At 43.3% G+C, this 25,188-nt stretch overlaps 1 long non-coding RNA gene across 1 annotated transcript in view; it reads right to left on the bottom strand.

Moving 5' to 3' along the window:
- LOC129484309 (uncharacterized) overlaps nucleotides 1–24,596 on the bottom strand; it is a 180,538-nt gene extending 155,942 nt beyond the window's left edge. The window contains exons 1-3 of the long non-coding RNA XR_008658407.2: nucleotides 23,923–24,596; nucleotides 23,689–23,827; nucleotides 20,664–20,827 (exon numbers count right to left, since the gene is read on the bottom strand). This is a non-coding gene — a long non-coding RNA (uncharacterized lncRNA). The remainder of the gene's footprint in view (nucleotides 1–20,663; nucleotides 20,828–23,688; nucleotides 23,828–23,922) is intronic.
- Between the last annotated feature and the right edge of the window lie 592 nt (nucleotides 24,597–25,188).

Below are 25,188 nucleotides of genomic sequence, written 5' to 3'. Positions count from 1 at the left end.
TTGAGTTATTGGAGTTTAATCATAAACCCATCATTTGGAAATGCAAAACTCACTGATGTGCAGGGCTTGACATTTTTCAGCTGATGCACTCCCTGCCAAATGAGATCTCACTTGCCTGAATGAGGCAAGCAGGGAAACCAAGGTCGTTTCCAGGGGCCTCCCTGGGTCATTTCCCATCACCTTGCATGCCAGCACACTTTCTTTCTCTCTTTTTCTGTCTGTGTCTCTCTTTCTTTCTGGTGATACACACACACACACACACACACACACACACAGCCACAGATCCCCGTAAGAATGATAAAAGCAATGGCTAAAGCAAAGTGACAAACAGCCTTCCTGAAGTAAAAGGCTCATTGGCCTGGAAGGAATCTCAGACATCATGTCCCCTATCTGTCTGATAAGATTTCATCTAAAATCTTTCCCGGCTGAGTGGAGATCAGGCCAGTCCAAAAGATCACCATAAAATCGATTCCCACATATTACTCCATTCATCCATCACAACAACAGATACGTATTAAATGGTAAAGATATTAATAATAGAAGTGTGCATTTATTAAACCCCTACAGTGCACCAAGCATAAGGGTGAGCAAAGTAGGCACTTTGCACAGAGCTAAAGACTTTCCATAAGAGGAAGACATTAAATAAATAACTACAAATAAAAGTGGATAGTTACAACCTCTAACAAGTGCTGTGAAAGAGACGAGGTTCAGAGAGCTCTAAGAGTGGCCAGTGTGGAGACCTGCCTGCATCTAGGGATAACCTTGGTTTGTTCAAGGAACTCAATGAAGGCCAGGGTACTCAGAGCAGGTGGAATAAGAATCTAGAGAGATGGGCAGGGGCTAGACAATACTGGTCTCCCTGAGCCTGGAAGGATTTTATTCTTTGTCCTGAGAGCAGTAGGAAGCTTATCCATGGAATTAAATCTTAAATAAGGCAGACAGAACAGGGCTAGTTTACATCCACTTCATCAGAGCATGGGTCTCTGGAGTCCAGGGCTGCAGACTTAGACCCCCTTAAAGCTAAACAGTATCACAGAGAGAAAACATTCTCTATCCATCCCCCACACCAGGAAGACGCCCTTTCTCAGAGGCTGCTTATGGGTTACCATCATTTGAATCTGACACATTTATTGAGTTACCCCCACCTCCACCCCATGTCTGACCTAGTGTTGGCAGCTGGGAAGACACAAGTAGACACAGATAAACAACCTAAAATCCAGGACAAAATATTACAGGTGCTAATAAAGGAAGTACTGAAAATGCAGCCAAGAGGGGCAGCAAGGTTCAATCAAAAGATACAGGGCCTGGACCCTAGGCTCAAGTTATGACTGTGCCACTTATGAGCCATGTGACCTTAGGAGGACACCTCTTTGAATCTAAGTTACTTTGCAGCCCTGAGAGCAAGTTTTGTGCATTGATAAGACTAATGAGGAGTTTATCTTGAATTTTAATAGTCAATTTACTAAAGTTATAAATCTAAGAACATATTTTCTCTTTGGGTTTCACATTCAACTTATGAATCTTTATTTTCCCATTTAGAAATGGAGCAAATTTTAATGTCACCTTCTTTGGTCACTTTTAAAGAGTCTTTAAACAATGCTTGATTATATTTGCAGACTTAGGTAATTACATTTCTTCAAATTGTCTAAACTACATTTAGAAATTCAATTTCACTTTCAGGGTTCCTATTGTCTGATCAACAATGTTCCCAAATACTTAATCTAATAAATTATGCTTATAAATATGATTGATATGAATTTCCATTTAAAGTTGTATGTCAATAATTTATTAGTATACATTTGAAATTAGAATAACATAAATATTCTTTTATCTTAAATATTACAAGTATATAGAAATGCCAAATACAGTCTGACTCTTAATACGAAAATATTTATATGATGATTTGAATCATCATTTGTATATATAATCTAAGATTTCCAGGAAATTAAAGATACTTATCCAGTAAGAAACATAAACGCCATCCTTGTTAACTGAAATTACCTTTCAAAGAGCTGTTAGACTGGACATAAGATTTGGAGATTCAGACTTCCTTGTGACGGCTTTTACAAAAACTAAGAAAACTATCAAATCATCCAAAGAAATGTGGGGAGTTGTAATTATCAGAGATGTTGGTGGCCTTGATGTGACAATTGAACTCTATTTTTAGTGGTTATATCAATGGGTTTATAACTTCAAAGGAGGCATGGTCAAATCACGGGACTCAAGTTATACACAACCCCTGATTCGGCCATCTATTCACAGATATCTGTAACTCCAGCCCAGCTCAATCTTTTGATTAGATTATGTATTTTCTTTGGTTCCTAAGATCTCTGTATGTCTCTTCTATCTCATGTTATAGACTTTTGAATGCAATAGAATCTAAAAATATGTGAATGTCTTTTCAGTCTAACTCTAAGGATCTTTGTGCTTAATGGAATCCTGCATTCTTTGGCTATTGAATTTTGGATATCTCACATAACTTTGTCTGACTTGTAGCTACAATTTATGAAGTCAATTTGCTTACAACTTCTTGTCTCTAGGCTCTGTGTCTCTTAGGTGCTGAGAGTTATAGAATTAAGAATTAAGTGAGAAAATGCACATGAAAGTCACTTGTGAGCCATAAAGCACTGTATAAATATTAGCGCCCAGCAGAGAGTGAAGCACTGAATAGGCATTTAAATATATGGATAGATAGATGATAGAGATATAGACAGATGATAGAAGATAGATAGATAGATAGATAGATAGATAGATAGATAATAGAGAGAGAAACAGAGAGAGAGAGAATATGATGAATGTACCATGAGAACACGTAGAAATGAGCGATTACTTCCAGCCAGTCATCCAAGAAAAGCTTCACAGAAAATAGGGCATTTAGATGGACCTTGACAAATGGGCAGGATTTTAACTGACTGGCAATAATGATGGGAAGCCTGCAAAAGTCCATTTGGAAATATGTACAGAAGGCACTCAGCATAAAGCTGGCATTGAGTTTAAGAGCTGGGGCTTCTCAGGGCATACTATATTCTTCTATTCACCACATTTCTGACCCTCTTACACTTCTCACTTCCTATATTTTAATGTGGTTTTAATTCTACATCTTTATTACCTAGGATTTCTCTTACCATATAGAAAATACTCCAAGAGGGTGCTGAGGGAGGCCCAATGCTCTCTCCTGAGTAGGCAGGCAACATCATCTAAATTGTTAGTTCTGTCCATTATAAGGGGTTCCCATAACCTCAGACATAAGGACTTCTGAATGATAAATTAGACAAATTTGCATGCAAGTGGTACTGGCCATAGGTAAGAGAAAATCATCTAAGAAGCTGTTGCAAGTGTATAATGACACTTTGGGGTACATTTGAACTTCGATCCAGATGATTCACGTTCAATCCAGATGATTCAAAGGTATGCAGGCAGACTACTTCTATTCCTTGAGGTTTGTAGCAAATTACAAAATATATATATGCCAAAATAGTTTTTGAAATTTTGATATGTGTTAAATGTTTGTGTTTAACAAAGGTATACTTCTAATGTTCAAAAATACATGCTATGTACTTACGCTGTTCAAAAGTTAATTTAGGATTTATGTAATATGTAATTCACAGTATACTGTAGGCATTTTGTTCAGTAATGGCATGTAGGTTTAATTATGAACATCTTCCTCTTTCAAACCTATGTGTGCATTTCTAGACAATGTTAAAAGCCTAACTTAGAAAGCTTTAGGCCTCTGTGCAGCTCAAAGCCAAATGACCTCCCTAACTCCCAGGGTCCCTCTAACCCTGATAGGCTCTAAGCAAGATTTTCACAGGTCAGCAGTCTACTAAGTGGAAACATTATTCATTCATTTTTATCTCAAGTGTTATTCATCTGTCTAGTGAAGCTTGTCATTATTTACAAAGAATAAATGACTGCTTGGGAGCTCTGTGTACCCCAGTGAGCCTTGGACTGATTAGCAGGCTTCACTGTAGGATGATCAGTCAGGGGGATCCCCTAAGTTTCTCAACGGGGAAGTCATTTGTCTAGGGCCATCCAATTTCTTTAGAGAATAGCCTTTCAATGTGCCTGCCTTGGGGATAGAGCCTAGCTCCCAGGAGTTCCATTGCAAAGGTGGAGGACCAGCTGTTCAAAAAGCAGACTTTCTATTAAACTTATTTCCAACACCACTCCTTACTCCTACTCCTACTCCTTATACCTCTTTTTTTCATTTCCTAATCATTGCCCACGTTCTAAAGGAAAGATGAGCCCTCTCTTCAGCTGAAGTGTCTAAGCTATAGTTTCCTGTCTCTTGTAGCTTCGGCCTTCATTACACCTTCTAGAAATGTGTTCTCTCTCTGCCAGGAACATGAATTCCCAGAGATCTCGTGACTGGTGCCCTCTCATCATTCAAGTCTTAGCTCAAATATCACCTCCTCAGGAAGGTCTCCTATCTATAGTAGCTCTCCTTCCCCAGCCCCCTCCACCTCCACCTCCACACCCTGACTCCTGTTTTTCATAGGGCATTTGTCAATTACATCTCGCTCATTCATTTGTTGATCCTCTTCATTCCCCAAACAGAATTCATTTTCCAGGAGAATACAATTATCATGATTATTATGTTATGCATTATCATCAGACTTTAGGCACCTGGCAAATAGTAGGTATTCAATAAATGTTGGTTAAATGAATAGAATCACTCATTTGTTCATTCAACAAACATTCATCAAAAGTGTATTTGGTACCAGGAATTGTGCTTGTAAAGGAGAATTTCATTCATTTATGAAGTGTCTTCCTGCCTCTCTACCACTTCCTGCCTCCTCTACCCATACTCCCCCTCAGTCCACACACACACACACACAGAGAGAGAGAGAGAGAGAGAGAGAGAGAGAGAGAGAGAGAGGGGCTGGCTCTGTCTTTGCTGCCATGTGGCCGGCCCAAAATAAAGAAACCCAAAAATGGGTTGACCTTTTACCCATGGCCAACTGTAATGCAGAGCAGACGGTGGCAGCCAGCCAGACAATGGAAGCTGAATGTTTCCTGGGCTCAGCCTAGTAAATATTCAACTGTAATAAAAGCCACGGTCCAGTGAGCAATTAGAGAAAGAGGCCCAGGTGTCACTGGAGAGGGTGGTTCTTATTTACAAGAACACATGGAGCCTGGTGAGCAGGCAGCCCTCCTCCTTGGCCTTGACTTTATCACAGCAAACAGGCCTGACCAAGAGCTTTCCTTCAAACATTTGCAGCTGGCTGGGAAATGAGTGTGATAGTAAACACATGTTGCTTTGCTTGTGACCTGACAAATCAGATTACCTGCCTCAGACACACACAGGGGCTTTATAGTGAGGCTATCTAAAAATCAAGCTCTCCGAATGTACGACTGGTTTGTTGTTGTTTGCTGGGGTCTGAAATTACTCAGAACGCCTTGCAGTCAGGTGGAACAGAATATATTTTTATTGTCTCCCATTCCAACGGAGCTAACACCAGCCTTGTTTGTGTCAAGGAGCCCAAACATTATCATTCAAAGGCCATATTTACAAACGAAGCAGGATGGCCATAAAACTGATGACCTTGCTGCTTCTGGAATCTCATAAAAAGTTTCCAAGCTGCTCCTCCCCAGAGCAAATAAGGGTGTTGCAGTTGCTAGTCCCCTGGCAGGGTTCCAGCTGGGGCTATTACATTCCTCCCTCATAAATACAGACTTGTCTGCCTGACAGGGTGCTTAACTCTGGAGGTACTGCTGTGTTTGGAGCATTTAAACCCAGAGGCAGGGGCAACGCAGAAAAAAAACAAAAGGCATCAGAGTTGTGGGGGAGCAGGTAGGGAATGGTGAAAAGAGGCAACATTGATTGAGAAGATGTCATGTGCCAGGCACAGTGCAAATGATTATTTATGCATTTCTCATTCAAGCTTTGTAACTTATTCATAGGCCAGCCCTCAGTGGAAGCGTTAACCCATGTGCCCATGTATTGAAGGTCAAAAGACACATGCCAACTACATTTGGCATTTTTGTTGGGGTCATAGTGGATATTGTTTATTAACTGTGTGTGTTTCCCAATGGTCTTTGCAGTGGAAATGGCTCACTGATACAAATGCAAGAGCCATTGGGCCATGTGTCTGGGTAGGACTTCCAGGAATCTATTGTTTGAAGCTCTTTGAATGAGGATGATGTGAAGCTTAGAAGAACCATTTTATGATCAAAAGGGTGGGCCGGGCATGGTGGCTTATGTCTGTAATCCCAGCACTTTGGGAGGCTGAGGCGGGCAGATCACCTGAGGTCAGGAGTTTGAGAGCAGCCTGGTCAACATGGTGAAACTCTGTCTTTACTAAAAATACAAAAATTGGCCAGGCATGGTGGTGTGTAATTGTAATTCCAGCTATTTGGGAAGCTGAGACAGGAGAATCGCTTGAACCCAGGAGGCAGAGGTTGCAGTGAGCCAAGACCATGCCACTGCACTCCAACCTGGACAACAAGAGTGAAACTCTGTCTCAAAAAAAAAAAAAAAAAAAAAGCAGGGTGAAAAATGGTAAAACACACAGAAAAGCCTGAAATATGGATAGCACCGTGGATACATTCCCTCACCCCAATCTGCCTGTGCTGGGCTCCTTGTCACCATGGAAAAAATAAACCCTTCCTTGTTGTGCTGGACACTCTAAGGTGGCCCCCATGATCCCCACCTGCTGGTGGTCATGTCTGTATGTGCTCCACTCCCCTTGAATGTGGGTAGGGCCTGTGACTTGCTTCTAACCAGTGTGGCAAAGGGAATGGATGTGACTCTGGTGTTTACGTCATGTTATGCAAAGCTTCTTCTTAGCAGGCTTACTCTCGAGATTCTCCCTGCTGACTTGATGAAGTAAGCAGCCTTGTCGGGAAAGCCTACATGGCAAAGAACTGCAAGTGGCCTCTAGGAACTGTGAGTGGCCTTTAGGAGCTGAAGTTGGCCTCCAATCAGCAAGAAGCCAGGGCACTTAGTCCTACCGCGGCAAGGAAATACATTCTGCCAACCATCTGAATGAGCTTGGAAGTGGATTCTTCCCAAGCCAAGCCTCCATATAAGAATGCAGCCCACCTGACACATTCATAACAACTGGTGAGACCCTGAGCAGAGGACCCAATTAAACCATGCCTGGACTCTTCATCCACAGAAACTTTGAGATAATCAATGCATGTTGCGTTAAGCCATGACGTTTGTGATAATTCGTTATGCAGCAATAAATGACTAACACACTCCTTTACACAGCTCTAGTCAGCTTTTCTTTATGTGCAGCCAAACTGATACGTAGTTGGTGGATACACAGATGATCATCTAGGGAGACCTCCCAAAATGGGAGGAACGGGAACTGATGCTTAGAGAAGGTAGAAGAGCAGGGATTGCCAGCAACTGAAGAGACAGCTGCAGTCTTAGAGATTTTTCTCTCAAGAGAAAAACTGAGTATTCTCATTCAGAAGGCCTTTAGCTGCTAACTATGTAGATGCTAACTATGTAGATGCTCTCCAAAATACCATAAGTGATTAAGAACTAGGAAAAAGAAAGTTTGTTTGATAAACCTTTGGAGTAAGTCTTTCACTGATTAAGGTAGGAGAGTAGCAGTTTCTTTGGATATTCAAGGCTCTGTAAGCAATTGGCTGCCTTCCATTCAATTATCAAGATGTGCCATAATTTACCAAGTCCTTCCTCTAATCGCAGACTATTTGAGATGTCTTCCATCTCTAAGGCTTTTTTTTTTTCTTTGAGACAGAGTTTCACTCTTGTCGCCTAGGCTGGAATGCAATGGCGTGATCTCGGCTCACTGCAACCCCCACCTCCCAGGTTCAAGCGATTCTCCTGCCTCAGCCTCCCAAGCAGCTGGGATTACAGGCACCCGCCACCATGCCTGGCTAATTTTTAAAATATCTTTAGTAGAGACGGGGTTTCACCATGTTGGCCAGGCTGGTTTTGAACTCCTGACATCAAGTTATCTGCCTACCTCGGCCTCCCAAAGTGCTGGGATTACAGGCGTGAGCCACTGCACCCGGCCCCATCTCTAAGATTTTTAGATTTGTTGGAAATAGTTTTGAAATCCGAACATAGCAATACAATACCAGCTGGCGTCTTGTGAGCACTTACTCTGCAAAGTGCTGTGTCAAGCCCTTCACTTGAATTATCTCTTTCATGCTCACATTCACCTTGCAAGGTAGGAATGATTATTACCCCCACAAGACAGAAGAGAATACTGAGACTCAGAAAGGTTCAGCAGCCAGCCAGTAGGGGGCAGGGTTCAAACGCAGGCAGCAGCCTCCATACCCAAGGTGTTTAAACACTAGATTATTCATTCAGCTGTAAAAGATGGAAAATAGAGAAAAATAGTAATAAAAAGGGGAAGGGAAAATTTTCCTTCACTCCAAACACCTGAGAACAACCACAGATAACTTTCTGATATATTTCCTAACAACACAGAAATTAGACTAAATATACAAATGCGTATCCTGTATCTATTTTTTCAGTTATTGTAATGCTTTCAAGGCTCCATGTAAGCATTGGCCACCTTCTACTCCATTGTCAAGATGTGCCATAATTTTCCAAGACCTTCCCCTAAAAACAGGCAATTTGAGATGCCTTCCGTCTAGGGCTATTACTAATAAAGCTGCACTAAATATCTTTGTGCATAAAGTTTTTTCCACATTTGGAGTTTCCATATGAGGGTAGAATCCCCCAAGTGGTATGATCGAATCAGAAGGGATGAATACACACTTAAGGGTATTGACACTCCCTGCTCTGTTTGGCTCCAGCTCAACGATGCCACAAGAGGCTTTGGAGACAAGAGAAGGAAGACCTGCATCTCTCAAACAGGAATGGACCCCTCCCATGAACATTCCTGTCTTCAAAAGTGACATGAAGGACTATTTACCTTTAGAAGGCCAGATTTTTATTGTCTTCTGGAATACAGTGCTTCTTCCAGACGCTATAAAATTCAAGCCTAATATTTGGTAAACTTCCCTAGTGTTTGTGTTTCGTAAACTGTCTCCCAGCTGTAGCCTCAGCTCTCTTTATATGTTCCTAAATAAACACCAGGTCCTGCTCACTGCCTTCTGGTCAGAGCAGAACTCTGCTGTCACCCAGCCTCTTGGTTCTCATTGGTACCTACCATATTTTCCATTATTTTCTAGATGCTCAAAAGGACAAAAGAAGTTTTTAACCCTACAGGCACAAAAATGTGCTTTGTTTTTTAGGGAAAATAAGGGAAACTTTAAAAAAAAAAGTTTGTGATGGCTAAACGACCCAGGAAAAGCAGTTCTCATTCCATCTGTTGCAGCTCTGTTTTAAATTAGGATGATGGAGCCAGCTATTTGAATGGAAGGGGACCCTAGGGCACCTAATAATGAAAATACCTAGCATTTCCTGAATGTTTACTGTGTGCCATGCACTGGGCTAAGTATTTCACATAGATTGTTTCCTATAACCTCAGCACAACCCTATCAGCTAGATAGACTAATTTTCCTTGTTTTACAGATACCGAAACAAAGAGACGGAGAGATAAATAACATTCCAAGGTCCTATAGCTATTTAGCCCTTTCATTAGAACCACAATACATCTTAGAGACCAGTGAGGTCTTAACTCTGCTCTAGGGCTTCTAGGACCACTGCAGACACAAGGGCTGTCCAAGAAGGGAAAGTCAAAGAGTAAGGCCCCTACCCACCTTACTTTTCTTTCTCCCTGTAGTAGACAGAATAATGGCCTCCCAAAGATGTCCATGTTCTGACCTCTAGAATCTGCGATATGTTATCTTACATGGCAAAAGGAACTTTGCAGATACGACTAACTTCAGGACTGGGAGACAGGGAGATTATCTAGGATTATCCAAGTGGGGCCAATCTGAGAGACAGGGAGATTATCTAGGATTATCCAAGTGGGGCCAATCTAATTACACAGGACCTTGAAAATAAAGAACCTTTCCCAGCTGTGGTCAGAAGGAGCTGTGATTGTGAAAGAATGATTAGAGAGATGCAATGTTGCTAATTTTGATGATGGAGGAAGGGCCATGAGCCCCAAAAGTGGAGTTTCTAGAAACTGGAAAAGGCAAAAAAAAAAAAAGGCTGCTACCACAGAACCTCCAGAAAGGAATTCAGTCCTGCCAACATCTTGATTTTAGCCCAGTGAAACCCATCTGACTTCTAACCTGTTGAACTGTAAGATGATAATCATGTGTTTTGTTTGTTTTGTTTTGAGACCGAGTCTCACTCTGTCTCCCAGGCTGGAATGCACTGACGCCATCTTGGCTCACTGCAACTTCTGCCTCCTGGGTTCAAGCAATTCTCGTGCCTCAGCCTCCCAAGAAGGTGGGACCACAGGCATGTGCCACCACGCCTGGCTAAGGCTGGTCACGTTGGCCAGGCTGGTCTCAAAGTCCTGGCCTCAAATGATCTGCCTGCCTTGTCTTCCCAAAGTGCTGGGATTACAGGCATGAGCTACCGCGCCCGGTCCAATCATGTGTTGTTTTAAACGACTTAATTTGTGGTAATTTGTTATGACAGAAATAGCAACTTACTATACCCTTGTGTTAGGCAAATCATCTCCACTATGTTTTTGAGATTGCTTTTCAGTGTGTCGTTTATTTGGGAAAGAAAACAAAGGGGACTTTTCCTGTTTTTTTTAAAAAAAGTTGAAAATTGATTCCTCTTTTTCTTTCCCCAGAAGAATAATGCTTATGCCTAGAGATAGAATGTGCTTTTTCTGTGGTCACACCATGACAGGGCAACAAGCCCAGTGTTTACTCAACTGCAGCACCACTGAGTGCTCAGGAACCTCCTCCTCTGAGCCAGGGCTACAACTTTGGTCTCTGATGCATAATCCGGCACTAAATATTTGAGGAAAAGCTTTGTCTCTCAGCCATTCTACAAATATCCCCCAGGATGCATCAGACACTGTACCATGCATTGGCAATGAAGAGATGAATGCACCTCAGTCCCACCACTGGGAAACTCAGGCACTTACATTACAGTGACTAGAATTATGATATGCAGGGCAGGTTCTGTGGTTTGTTTGACCTTTCCAAACCTCATGCTGAAATGTGATCCCCAATGTTGGAGGTGGGGTCTAATGGGAAGTGTTTGGGTCATGGGAACAGATCCCTCTCAATGGCTTGGTCCACTCCTCATGGTAATAAATGAGATCTTGCTTTATTCATTCCCACAACAGCTGGTTTCTAAAAAAGACCCTGGCACCTCTCACCTCTCTCTCTTGCTTCCTTTCTCGCCATGTGATCTCTGCACAGCCATCTTCCCTTCCCTTTCCTCCATGACTGGAAGCTCCCTGAAGCCCTCACCAGAAGCAGATGCTGGTGCCATGCTTCTTGTACAGCCTGCAGAACCATAAGCCAAATAAACCTCTTTTCTTTATAAATCACCCAACCTTGGGTATTCTTTGATATCAATGCAAGCAGACTAAGATGGCAAGACAGATCATAGACAAAGGCTACCTAGCTCAGTCCTACCTAGCTCATTTCCAGGAAATGACATCTAAAATAAGGTGTGAAAGATAAGTGAAAACTGACCAGGCATAGAAGAAAAGAATATTGTTTTTTGTAGAAGGAATAGCAGGGAGAGAAGAAATGGATAGCTTCCATGGGTCAAGAGAATGGATGAACCACAGGGTTTAAAGAGATGGTGGTCAGGATAGTTGAGATAAGAGAAGTAAACCAGAGTGGGTACAAAGGGCCTTGTGAGCTAAGTTTAAAATTCACTTGAGTTTACTATCCCTGAATGTCCATTACCTGATTACAAGGGGAAGTCATGGAAGGTCTACTCTAAACTGACATAGAGAGATACCAAGCCTGGGGCCAGGACAGAATAGGAACACAATAAATACCTGTTGATTCTGAATTCAAGCTGGTGATTCATATAATCAATGTGTGTGAAAAGTGCAATGGGAGCAAGGAGGAGGGATGGGCTAGCTCTACCTGCAAGGGATGGGAAGATTCACAAGCAGGCAAAGTTGGCTTGGGCCTTAAAGGGTGAGTACGACAATGGGTGTGTTAAGTGACTTGTTATTTTTCTCTGCAATCTTCTATTAGCACACACTGACAGTCTTTGGAGTCCATCACACTCTCAAAGACCTTCATGCCTTGAAAATCCTGCAAATTCACACCTCTATTTCTAGTTTTTTTATTTTGTACTAATGATGTGTTGTCATAGTATAACGTTGGACTAGCTTTCCAAAGTCATGCCGTAGAAACTGGCCCCATCCCCAACAACCTTCTTCCTTACCAACAAAACATTAGTTTTATTCAAGACAGAAAAGTGCCAGCCCTGGGTTGGTGGGGGTTAAATCATGATTGACCTAAGTCAGTCATGACCATTTCATTAACATTTGCCAGATACTCACTTTTCCAGGCTCCCTTGCATCTAAGGGCAGTCATGGGACCCAGTTCTGGTCAACAATATTCTGGTCATTTAGATATAAGAGTGAATCAGCTGGGAGGGCTTCTGGGATACTTTTGTTTCCTCACTGATAAAATGACATAGTCATTCCAAGAAAAGGATCTTTTGCCACTCCACACTCCCACTCCTTGTCACCTGTCTACTTTTGAATACTGTTGTGATATCTGGAGACATGGCAGCCATCTTGAAACCATGAGACAACAGGCAGAAGAATCAATGACCTACATAAATACGGAGATGAAAAAGTGTCTGTCAACTCAATAATACTATAGAACTGCTGTTCTCACTTTAGACTACTTACCTCCAGACTTCCTATTATGTGAGATAATCAAACTGATATGGTGTGGGCCACTATCAGTCAGGGTTTTATTACTTATAGCCAAATAGATTTTAAATTATATAGATGTTTCCAGAAAGAGGACTACTTTCTTCTCAACAAGATTATGAAGCTCTAAGACTATTAATAAAATGGACAACTAGCCACACCAAGATGCAAGGTATTGTTTTCCCAATCCAGAAAGCAGAAAACTTTCTTCCTTTAATCTTCCCTTCCCAATGATGACTCTTCCTTGGCTGGGAGGAGATGTTTGCACTTCAGATTTCATACCTGCAAATATTACCTATTGCTTCATTGCCCTTTATATTTGGCTAGGCCTTTATTCATGGTGGCCGTTCTGGAGACCCCAGCTGGTTAGGAAAATTGAACTTGTCAAAAATCAGAGTGAGATTCTCCTTGGCAACCGCAAAGGGCTGTCACCAGCCCTGTCAACAGTCACAGCAGAAAGAGAGCTATTTATTCATCTGAGACCTTCATGAGTCACAGTCTAAACATTTTGCAAACCCTCCCCTGGCAAGTCATACCCTGCCCCAGTCTCTAGGGAGAATGCTTCCCACCCAGAGCCACTTCAACACAACAGACTCTTGGCTTTTGGCTGTCTAATCTTTGGGCTGCACAAGTGGTCGTGTTATTAATGACTCTGAGTCATCATATAGGGTATTTCATCTGGAGTGTGTGTAAAGAGGAGGAAGATGGAGGGCTACTGTAGCCCAGATGAGAAGTGAGGCTTCCCCTTGCTATGCCTCTGCCTCACTGTGTACCCTTCAAAATGCAACCCATTTCTTGCATTATAAGGGTTCAAATCTCTCCACTTCTTGGTGAACTCCTTTTTTTTTTATGAGATTGAGTTTTACTCTTGTCACTCAGGCTGGAATGCAGTAGCATGATCTCGCCTCACTGCAACCTCTACCTCCCAAATTCAAGTGATTCTCCTGCCTCAGCCTCCCAAGTAGCTGGGATTAAAAGCACCCACCACAAGGCCTGACTAATTTTTGTATTTTTAGTAGAGACAGCGTTTTGCTGTGTTGGTCAGGCTGGTCTCGAACTCCTGACCTCAGGTGATCCACACGCCTTGGCCTCCCAAAGTGCTGGGATTACAGGCATGAGCCACCACGCCCAGCCGTGACCTCCCCTTTTAATGCCCTCTTGTTTGTCAGTGTCAATCAGCATTCAAAGAACTGAACAATACCCAGATGGGTTTGCACAGTGCTGAGGGTGAGAGAGATGGCAGACAAGGGCTCTGTTTTTTATATATATATATTTTTTTTTTAATTTTAAGCCTAGGTTTTTAATTATACTTTTTCATTTTTGTTTTAAATTTCTGCTCCATGTCAGTGTATACAGTGAATATGACCATGCCCTTTGAATGTTAAGCCTTGATGGCACCTTTCATGCAAAGCTTGACTCCACGTATGTAGTTTAGTTGTTACTTCTTTCAGAAGTCTCCTCTTATTTATTTAAGTGGTGCTCCATTTATGAGTCCCTATAACACGTGCTACTTCCTTAACAAAAGAGCTTATCACACCAGTAATTTGGTCACTCCTATGACTGCAAGGTCTGTAAGAGCAGGGTCTATTTCGTCACCTGTGTCAAGAACATTCTCTGACACATAGTGGGCACCTCAACTAATACACAGTGAGTGAATGAGTAGATGGGCCACCTTCTACAGCCTTCTACAACTGAGCAAATCCCAAAACTGGCCTTCAGGCCCCCAGACTTGGCCTAAACTTGGTAGAGAAGATGAGGACAGGACTGATCAGAGGGATGTTTCTGATATTCTATCATTCTGTGGTCATGGCAACATCAATACCTTGTGGATATGGACCAAGGTTTATAGTTTTCTGTCCAACAAAAGAGAATCTGGCTGGCCACAGAGGCTCAAACCTATAATTCCAACACTTTGGGAGGCCCAGGCAGGGGGATCACTTGAGCCTAGGAGTTCGAGGCTATAGTGAGCTATGATCGCACCACTGCACTCAGCCTGTTCAACAGAGCGAGACCTTATCTCAAAGAAAAAAAAAGATGGAAAAAATAGGTCTTAATATTACACGTTTGCTGCGGAGATTAAACGAGATTGCATGCTCACAGTCTGTGGCCCATAGTAAGTGTCCAATGCATGCAACTGCTATTATTACGAGCTAAGAAGGGACTAAGAACCAAAATCAATGTTTCTTCCTGTTACAACATAACCCTCCCACCTGAATGTCTGCCCCCTTGTGGTGTTGCCAGGGAATGCTAGGTTTTATCTGACTATCTTTCAATGCCTAATATGCCACCTAATTTGAAATTACCTGGCACTCGCACATACAATGTACCCTCTTTTCCATAAATCCAGATTGTACCTATTTACCTGGACGTATCCAGAACTTGCATTGTGACCTTTTCCAGATGCAATAATCCAGCTTTTAAGATTTTATGTGTAATCCCCATCTCTCTCGACCTTGCTGGACTTTGCCTCTGGACTCTCTGGAGTATGAGTCCAAGCAGCCCTCATAGACTCTGGCATGGGTTTGTCTGCTGACTCTCCTGGCTCCCCACTTCCTTGATAGGAAGTTCTTGTCATGTCTTCAAGTTCCGCTCAGCTGAGACCACAGCCAACTAGCCAGCTGGCTTCCTGGTTGAACAACCAACCCCCCTGGGTCCAGCACAGAAATGGTACCCAGGAAAAGTGTATGGAATCCAGTGTCCTTATGTTTCCTGTCCATTTCCAGTTCATCACTGGGATGGGGCTGAGACCCTATACTCAGCAAGGCTAAAACCTCCTTGGAAATGGCTATGTGCCTCACACCAAAGGACAAGCAAATTGCCCATTGGTAGACAAATGTGAGTGTGGGAGTGAACCCCAAAAACCTATCAATTACCCTGACCGGAAAAAACACTATCAATATAAAATGCAGTCCAGAGAATAAACATATCCCAAACTAGTTTCAAAGTGTGATTGACACCGATAAATTCATTTTGGGGGGACCATGTTAAAAAGGGGAAGGGAGAAACTCGTTGAGCACCATATGCCTGACATGTTCTCACATAATCCATACAACATCCTGTAACCTTGATAGCTCTGTCTTTAAGGTGAGCTGTGAAACTCAGATCAGATTAGTAATTTACCCCAAAAGTTACATATTAAGTGACCAAACATGGATTCAAGCCCATATCTGTCTCCAAGCCCAAGGTCTAAGCACTCTCATTCTCCCATACTAGCCATAAAAAGGTAAAACTCACCTTCTAGAGATGATTACCCATAACATCTCCCCTTGGTAGACACTCTATCCTTCTTTCCTCTGCAGACTTTCTGTCAAAATCCTGCCCAGCCAACCAGCCAGCGGGCTTTATTCTTCCTAAGGCCTTTAAGAAGGCCCTCTCTACTTAGAAAGGCAGTAGCATAGAGCATAGTCATTAAATCTGGTTCCAGAGCCAGGTAGCCTAGGCTCAAATCCCGGTGCCACTACTTACCAGCTTTGTGACGTTGGACAAGGTATTTAGAGTGTTTGTGCCTCAGTTTTCTCTTCTGTAAAGTAGGGGCAATAGTAGTAATCTATCTCACGGGTGGTTGTGAAGATTGACCGAGTTCATATGGGGCTGACATATATTAAGTGCTCAATAAGTTTTAGCTACCAGTATTACAAGTGGATTTTATAAAAATCTGACAAGGCGTTTTAAATCTCACTGGGCAGATGAGGGAACTGAGGCAGAGAATGGTTAATATCTTGTCCATGGTCACACTGCTTATCACAGGGAAAGCCAGGATCAGTTAAAAAGAAAAGGGGGGTCCTCCCGATTCCTTACCCAGGGCACTCTGTCCTCCTGCTCACTTAACCAAGAGGCAGAAAAAGCAATTTACCTGTTAATGCAAGACATAATCTCCCCTCCCTGAAGTTCTCCCTGTCACATGAACCACAAAGAAGTCACCACAAACATCCATTTATTTATAAACCTACAACATTAGCCTCTTCACTTAAAAGCCTCTTGGTAACTTGCTGGTTAAAAGCGTTTCAGATTCTGTCAAAGAAACAAGCTCACACTGACATCTTGTCTCCATATGCCTTTGAAAACCTGCTGAGAGTCCCTTAATCCCTCACTGAGGAACGTTCCTCTGCACTCTGTTCTGAGGTTTCCACCGTTGGGTGTGGGTATTTTCTGAAAGCTCTCTCTTTTGAAAAATTCCCATGCTTTGAGTCATGCCAAAATCAGAGGGAAATGAACGCTGCCAAAAGTCCCAACATTTACATAAGCTCTTAATCAGCGCTCTGGTTCATTACAGTGTGACATATCAGTTACACTGCTGTTCAGGCAAAGAAATGGGGTCTTGGAATCTGCGGAGGGCCCTGGAAAATTGTGTTCTCTGAGTGGAAGTGGAGCAGGTTTCCAGCTTCTCCCTTTATAAAAGTTCAATCTTGGCTGCATTTGTGTTTATGTATTTAGTAGATATTTATTGGTTTCTTAATATGGGGACCATAATAATTGATGGAGAGACAATAATAAGTAAAAGAGATATGACCCCTGACTTTATGAAGCTTATGGACAACAGACACTAATCAAAATAAAGGATACTGTGAGAGTATGTAGTGGGGGACATAAACTTGACCCCATCTGGGGTTCAAGAAAAGCTTCTGATAGTGAATGATGTTTCACCTGGAATCTGTAGGTTTGGGGAGCAGGAATGTCTAGGCAGTGTAGTACAAAGCGGGGTAGATGAAGTAGAGAGAGCAGAGAAAATGAAGATAGATGAAGCCAGTGAGCTAAGTACGTCTTTATTTTAGAGCTATGGGAAACCACTGAGAGCCTGTAGCCACCGTGTCAAAGGGCGTCACCATCTTGATTATTATAAAATATACTCCCTGTATTATGGTTATTTCCCTGTCATCTCCTACCCTGATTGGCATAATAGCTACTATTTTGCTAGCACTATTTTATATATACACATATATATATTTACATTATATGTGTTTTTATATACATAGAGACTATAAACACACACACACACACACACACACGGTCTCACCAATCCTCACCCCAACTCTATAAAGAATATACTATCATTATGCCCATTTTACAGATGAAAAGAAGAAGGCTCAAAGAGGACAAATAATCTGCCTATGACTACACAGATGAGACAGGTTGGAAGGCAGGTCTCTCTGATTCCAAGGTCTAAGTTTTTAACAAGTCAATATTGCAAGTTCCCTGCAGTCAGGAGCTGGGTCTTTCTGATTCTGCTTGGTTTGCTAATGCCTGGCCCACAGGCATTACAGGTATATGGAACTAACTCCCTTGCTTGTCCAAGCCTCCTGTCCCTTACTCCTCACCTAATCATAGGTGACACTACTAAAGCCCTTACTTACTGCATGCCAGCTATGATTCTAATACTTCATGCATATTTGCTCATTTTCATCTTTGCCACAACCTATGAGGTAGGTACTATTATTTTCATCCTCTCCATTTTTCAGATAAGAGAACTGAGTTGCAGAAGCATTAATAGCTTCACCAAGGACACACAGTAATAAGCGGCCCAACAAAGATTCTAACCCAGGCCGACTGGATCCAGAGCTTGGACTCCTAAGAACTAGAGATTATTGTTCCTTTCGCAATCCAGCCACATGAACCTCCTTTATGTCTAATGCAAAATATGCATTGTTTTTCACCTCCATCCTTCTCAAATGTCAATGTCTCTTCCTATGCATTCGCCTACTCCACCTAACCTCACTTTCCTTTGGGCTCCTTCCTATCCGTCCTCCAGGACTCTTGGTCAGGGTCAGCTGCCCCTCCTGTGTGTGCTCCCCCATCACCCTGTGCTTCCCCTTCCCAGCACTCAGCACATAAACTGGGTATTTCAACTACAGGTTCTCTGTCCACCTCCCACCCTTGACTTGAAGCTGCACAGGACAGGGTCCAAGCTACCCAGGCATTTCTATATCTACAATGACTGCATCTTGGCAGGGGCTCTATCATTACTGTGAAATGACCAGATACATTTATAAATAAGTGAATAAATACTGAATAGTTTTTTTGTACCCCAAAGTGGTTAGCACATAGCAGGCCTCATTCAGTGTTGCTGAATGAAGAATCAAGCGTATAATGTTATTCCAGAATTAAATTTTTACTTGTGGTTTTCTTTTTCTCCCTCTTTGTTTTCAAAGCCCAAAGAAAGATGACAGAAGAACAAAGATGAAGTAGGAGGCCGCTGGTTTACAGGAAGGGTAAAGGACAACGACTATACAGATTTTTCTTCCAACTTTAAGAACAAAAACAAACTTGAGGTCCTCCTAAACTCCAGGCATTTGAGCAGTCTGAGGGGTAGCCTCCTGGACTCCTTGTCTACCTGTCTCTCCTGAAGCTCGGAGCCTGCAACAGCAGGCCCAGGGGCTCCACTGAGAGTGCTGGAGGCTCTGAAATGGAGCGCGGAAGTTGCCGTGAGCTGTGATTGTTCCTGAGCCGCAAGGACAGTGGCTGTTCTGGGCATTTCAGGAAGTACTTGCTCCAAGAGGCCCTTCCAGCTATTGTTGTTAGGCCTGAGCATGCTGGGCTGGCACCAGGACAAGCTGCCCTCTCCAGGTCAAGGGTTGGTCCAGGGCACTAGGGGCAGGAAGGTGAAGTGGGGAGGTAGCGGGGGAGGGAGGGATATGCAAACTAGGAAGGAGTCTTGGGCCTGGGCTTCTCTTTTCTTCAGGCCATTAATGCCAGGAGCCACCTGCCTCTAGGTTTATTTCTGTCTCCTCTGGCCATACACTGCACAGATTCATGATAAACCAGATGCTGCCAGTGATATCTTGGCTGGGTCCACAAGAACTATCAAGTGCCGTGAAAGGAACATGGGTTTTAGAGTCCAAGACTGGGCTTGCATGCTGGGTCTACCCCCATGTGCGCCCTTGGGCACTTCTGAATCTCCTCTTCCTCTTCCTTTTCCTTTTCCACAAAAAAGAAATGATAACCAGCTTGAGAGGTCATGAGGATGAGATAAGCTAAGATTAATGAACTTGTCAGGTATACAATGGCAATGGGAAAATGCTAGCTTCCTCCCTTCTCCTGAGCAGCTGGACAAGGAAGGGGGTGGGCGTCAGGGGGAACTTGGGCAGCAGATGTCACATTTCGATGTGTTCCTCCCTAGCTCAGGCTGCAAGGCCTGGGCACTGAGCCCACTCCAGCCTGAATTCTCCTGACAGCTGCTCAGCTTCTCTACTTGTCCTTGCTCATGACTCCTGATTGAACCAAGAAAAGCCTCTGCTTTGCTCCAGTGACAAAAAAAATAAATAACAAGAATGATGTAACATGTGTCTCTCAAGGCCACCAGCCACAGAGAAAGTCCAGGCTTCCGGATCTGTACCCCAAATCCATACCAGGATTCCAAACCAATCCCCTTTTGTCCCTTGGATTCTGGTAGCTCCTGTGTTAACCCTCTATCTGCAGGCAGCTCTGCCTCCCCCTTGTCTTGGGACCAAGGCCACCAACACTGTCACTGAGGCACAAAATTGCCTGGAGGCAGGAAATGAGTTCCTAAGCACTAAGTCTTTGCAACCTGATCTTTAGTAATAATTTATTACTGTAGTATGCTAGTTTAATTAGTAATAGCTAATTATTAATACTAATTAAATCACTGGTTTATTCAGCAATAAATAAATAAACACTTATTGAGCACAATATGCCAGACACTCTTCTGAACTCTTTATGTTAACTTTTCTAATCTTCACAAACACATTTTGAAGTAGGTACTGTTCATAACCCCATTTTACAAAGAAAAAACTGAATGTTAGGGAGTTTAATTACTGAACCAAGGCCACAGAATTGGTGAGTTGCAGGTAAAATTTGAACCCATTTCTGCAGATGTCAAGTTGTGTTTTTTTGTCTTTCCGTCATGCTACTGACACCCAAACCAAATGAAACTGGCAGCCCGGATTCTTTCAGAGAGATGTTGTAAAAGAGTTCCCCCAGCAACCTCACCTGTTAAACCCCCAAACTAAGTCTGAAGAGCAAAGCAGGAGTCTGACTGCTCTTCAAAGGGAGAGATGTCAGGAAGCACGATGAAGTGAATCCTCTCTCTGCTAGGTGCTAGAAGTGTAATCCTGGACCTGTCAGCAGCCCTCTCTGGTATTCAGGATCTTCACCTGTAAAAGGAGAAGATAAAAGTAATTTGGCTTCAGACAAGATTCCTTCCAACCCTGACATTCCATAATCCTATGAAACAGCTACCATTTATTATTTCCTCTGTGCCAGATACTGTGCTGAGTATTTCACATAATCGCAAAATCATCACAGCCAACCAACAGCTGTGATGGAGCTGCAACTGACAGAGCACTGGTTATTTGCCAGGCTCTCCTGTAAGTACTTCCCCCTGTATTATCTCATTTAATCCTCAGAACAACACTAAGAGTAAGGTATTATTATCCCCACCGCCCTCAAGGATCTAAGGCTCAGAAGAATGATACAAATCTACTCAAAGTCTCCCAATCATTAAGTGCTGCTCTTGGGGTTTGAACCCAGATTTTTCTGACTCCATAACCCGTGCTTCTAATCACTGTACTACTTCAAGTGCCCCCTCAACGTCAGGCAAGGGCAGACACCAGGAACAGGCTGTGTTGGTTTTTGGTTGCCCCACTGACTATCCACCTGCAGTTGTTTTTCTTCCATTCTGATCATCAATCATAGTGTGACTTAAATGGGTCAGGGGAAGGAGTCCCCAGCTGCCATGCACAGCCACAGCAGCCACTGCCCACAGTCCTTTCTGTGGGCTTTCTGGGCAGCATTAGTGGAAAGTCCTATCTGTGAAAGTAAACTAACAAGATTGGGGGAGGGGTCCCCTTATTTATTTAGTCATCGCTCCCCAAGGCTAAACTGGTGGCCTGGCAACAGTGAGTATTTTCTCTGAGCTCAAAAGCCAACTCCAAGTGTCCAGGGTGAACAGGTTGGGAAACTTGAGAACCACACAGACATCAGGAAAAATTCCATGAGTGGTTGTCTGTGGTGAAATGATGATATGGCCCTGAGTTTGCTCTCCCCAGGAGAACTTGGAAGCTGACCCCCTTTTCCACCTCCCGCCTCGCTTGGAACTAAGTAAACCAAGAAATTCTAGGAAGCAGCCCAACCTGAAAGAGCTGGCTTCTCCAGGAAAGGAGAGGGGAGGGTGAAGAGGCCCAGGGTCTGTCCGTCTCAAGGGGATGGTCAGTCACAGAAGTCACTGACCAGCACTTCAGGCCAGATCGCACTGGTCCGACCACAGATTTTTCTAATCCTGTGGGTTGAACTGCACCCAAATGACTGCAGATGGGATCAGAGATGGAGGTCTCACCAGTCAGAGGAAAAGCATCCAAGTATCAAGAGAGATGTTGAGGCATAGTTTCAAGAGGAGCCATCTAAAAGCAGGCAGAGTTTGAAAGAAACTTCCAGTTAAAAAAAAAAATGCCTTTCTGTGAGGTCACTCCCTGTGAGGCAGGAGAATAGGGTCTGGAGGCAGGGAACACAAGGCCGATTCATGCTGACTTCCTAGAACTAAATCAAATGGAAACACTTCAGCTATGACAGGAAATATCCTCTCCATTTACACAGGGCATACACTGAGTAAATGACTTTGCAACTTTTTTGTAACTTTGCTTCTTCCTCTTCATCTACATAGGGTATACACCAAGTAACCAATGGAAACCTCTAGAGCATATTTAAACCCCAGAAAATTCTGTAACGGGGGTCTTGAGCCCCTATGCTTGGCCTGCTCCCACCCTGTGCAGTGTACTTTCATTTTCAATAAATATCTGCTTTGGTTCCTTTATTCTTTCCTTGCTTTGTTTGTGTGTTTTGTCCAATTCTTTGTCCAAGATGCCAAGAACCTGGACACCCTCCACTGGTAATAACTACAACCAAGGTCACCACATCACACCACCTGTACTTTGCTCCCTCAAAAACAGTTGCTAGCATTTATTCAGAACCTTCTCTGCTCTATCAGTAAAAAAAAAAAAAAAAAAAAAAAAAAAACCCTAGGAATTTCTGGAACAAAATCACAAATATACTCTCTTTCACAAACAGTGTAGACATGTCAAGAATCCTATTTCTTACCCACAAGAGGACTAGTCTTGTCCCTTTACTGTGTGTTTTTGATTTCACTGGTAACTAAGTTTTTTCTCAGCGAAACAGCACCACATCAATATATCATTGGTATAGGTTTTTTAGCTTTCAATCATAGTGGTATCATTTTATTCCTGGGCCCCAAGGGAATTTGGAGTCACAAGGATCTGATTTCAAACTTCAGCTCAGCCATTTTATTTCTTCAAGATCCTAAACAAATAACCTATGCTTTCTCAGACTTAGTTTTCCCATCTACAAAAATGGAGCTAGTTCTAGCACTACCTACCTGAAGAAATTGTTACAAAGCTCAAAAGAGATAATGCATACAGAAAGCATCTAGAAACATAGTAGGGGCTCTATACATTTAATTATTTCCACTCAACTCCTTAAACTGGGCACAGGAAATATTACAGTAACTAAAAAAACAAAAAACCTTGCATCCCAAACCCCACTCTTCTACCTCTGTTTCCTAATCACACCACCTATACCCCAAATCCCCACATTCTGGTCACCTGTGCTAAGAAAATATCTGAAAGTCTTCTCGTTCCCAGTATTAATCAGGGTAGCTCTTTAGGTATATTCAAGCACAAGGCTAGGGGACCCACACTGTCAAGACCCTGTGAATGCATCCGCCCACAGGTCGATGCTTTGCTCCATCCAATGTCTCAGTGACTCCAGGCCCTGCAATGATGCCCCTTCCCAGAGACGCCACAGCAGTCTTTACCAATGCCCTTCTTCGGATGATCATTTGATAATCTCCCAAAGAGGATCTTATCTATTTCTACCCAACTTCACCTCTCACCCCAGGAAAGACATTAACACCACAAAGAATGATATTTTTTAGCATAAGTGATCAAGAGTTCAGGCTCTGAAATGAAGCAACCTCAGTCTGAATCTTGGCTTTGTCACTCACCTGCTTGACCTTGGCAGTGTTGACCTAACCACACCAAGAAGAAGCAGTCTTCCATGGGATGAGGGTACTACGGTGCATACTGACAAGGCTACCATGAGGATTCGTAAAAATCATTCACTTAAAATATTTAGCACAGTACCTGAAACATAGTAAATGCACAATATATGTATTAGTCTTTTTTCGCACTGCTGACATACAGGAGACTGAGAAGAAAAACAGGTTTAATGCACTCACAGTTCCTCATGGCTGGGAAGACCTCACAATCCTGGTGAGGGCAAAAGGCACTTCTTAAGTAGCAGTGGCAAAAGAGATGAAAAAGAAGCGAAAGCCCATCAGATCTCGTGAGACTTATTTACTACCAAAAGAACAGTATGGGGGAAACTGCCCCCATGATTCAACTATCTCCCACCAGGTCCCTCCCACAACATGTGGGAATTATGGGAGGACAATTCAAGATGAGATTTGGGTGCGGACACGGAGCCAAACCATATCGCGTCCGGAATTGGTGGGTTCTTGGTCTCACTGACTTCAAGAATGAAGCCGCGGACCCTCGCAGTGAGTGTTACAGCTCTTAAGGTGGCGCGTCTGGAGTTTGTTCCTTTTGATGTTCAGATGCGTTCGGAGTTTCTTCCTTCTGGTGGGTTCGTGGTTCTCGCTGGCTCAGGAGTGAAGCTGCAGACCTTTGCGGTAAGTGTTACAGCTCTTAAGGCGGCGCGTCTGGAGTTGTTCCTTCCTCCCGGTGGGCTCGTGGTCTCGCTGGCTTCAGGAGTGAAACTGCAGACCTTCACGGCGAGTGTTACAGCTCATAAAAGCAGTGTGGACCCAAAAAGTGAGCAGTAGCAAGATTTATTGCAAAGAGCAAAAGAACAAAGCTTCCACAGTGTGGAAAGGGACCCCAGCAGGTTGCCACTGCTGGCTCGGGCAGCCTGCTTTTATTCTCTTATCTGGCCCCACCCACGTCCTGCTGATTGGTAGAGCCGAGTGGTCTGTTTTGACAGGGCGCTGATTGGTGCGTTTACCGTCCCTGAGCTAGACATAAAGGTTCTCCACGTCCCCATCAGATCAGTTAGATACAGAGTATGGACACAAAGGTTCTCCAAGACCCCACCAGAGCAGCTAGATACAGAATGTCAATTGGTGCACTCACAAACCTGGAGCTAGACACAGGGTGCTGATTGGTGTGTTTACAAACCTTGAGCTAGATACAGAGTGCTGATTCATGTATTTACAACCCCTGAGCTAGACATAAAGGTTTTCCAAGGCCCCACCAGAGCAGCTAGATACAGAGTGTCGATTGGTGCATTCACAGACCCTGAGTTAGACACAGGGTGCTGATTGGTGTGTTCACAATCCCTGAGCGAGACATAAAGGTTCTCCACATCTCCACCAGACTCAGGAGCCCAGCTGGCTTCACCCAGTGGATCCTGCACCGGGGCTGCAGGTGGAGCTGCCTGCCAGTCCCGTGCCGTGCGCTCGCACTCCTCAGCCCTTGGATGGTCG

This window comes from Symphalangus syndactylus, chromosome 6, assembly GCF_028878055.3.
Source record: "Symphalangus syndactylus isolate Jambi chromosome 6, NHGRI_mSymSyn1-v2.1_pri, whole genome shotgun sequence".
Lineage (NCBI taxonomy): Eukaryota > Metazoa > Chordata > Mammalia > Primates > Hylobatidae > Symphalangus > Symphalangus syndactylus.
Note: the sequence above shows the minus strand (reverse complement) of the source record. Positions and strands in the feature narration are given on the sequence as shown.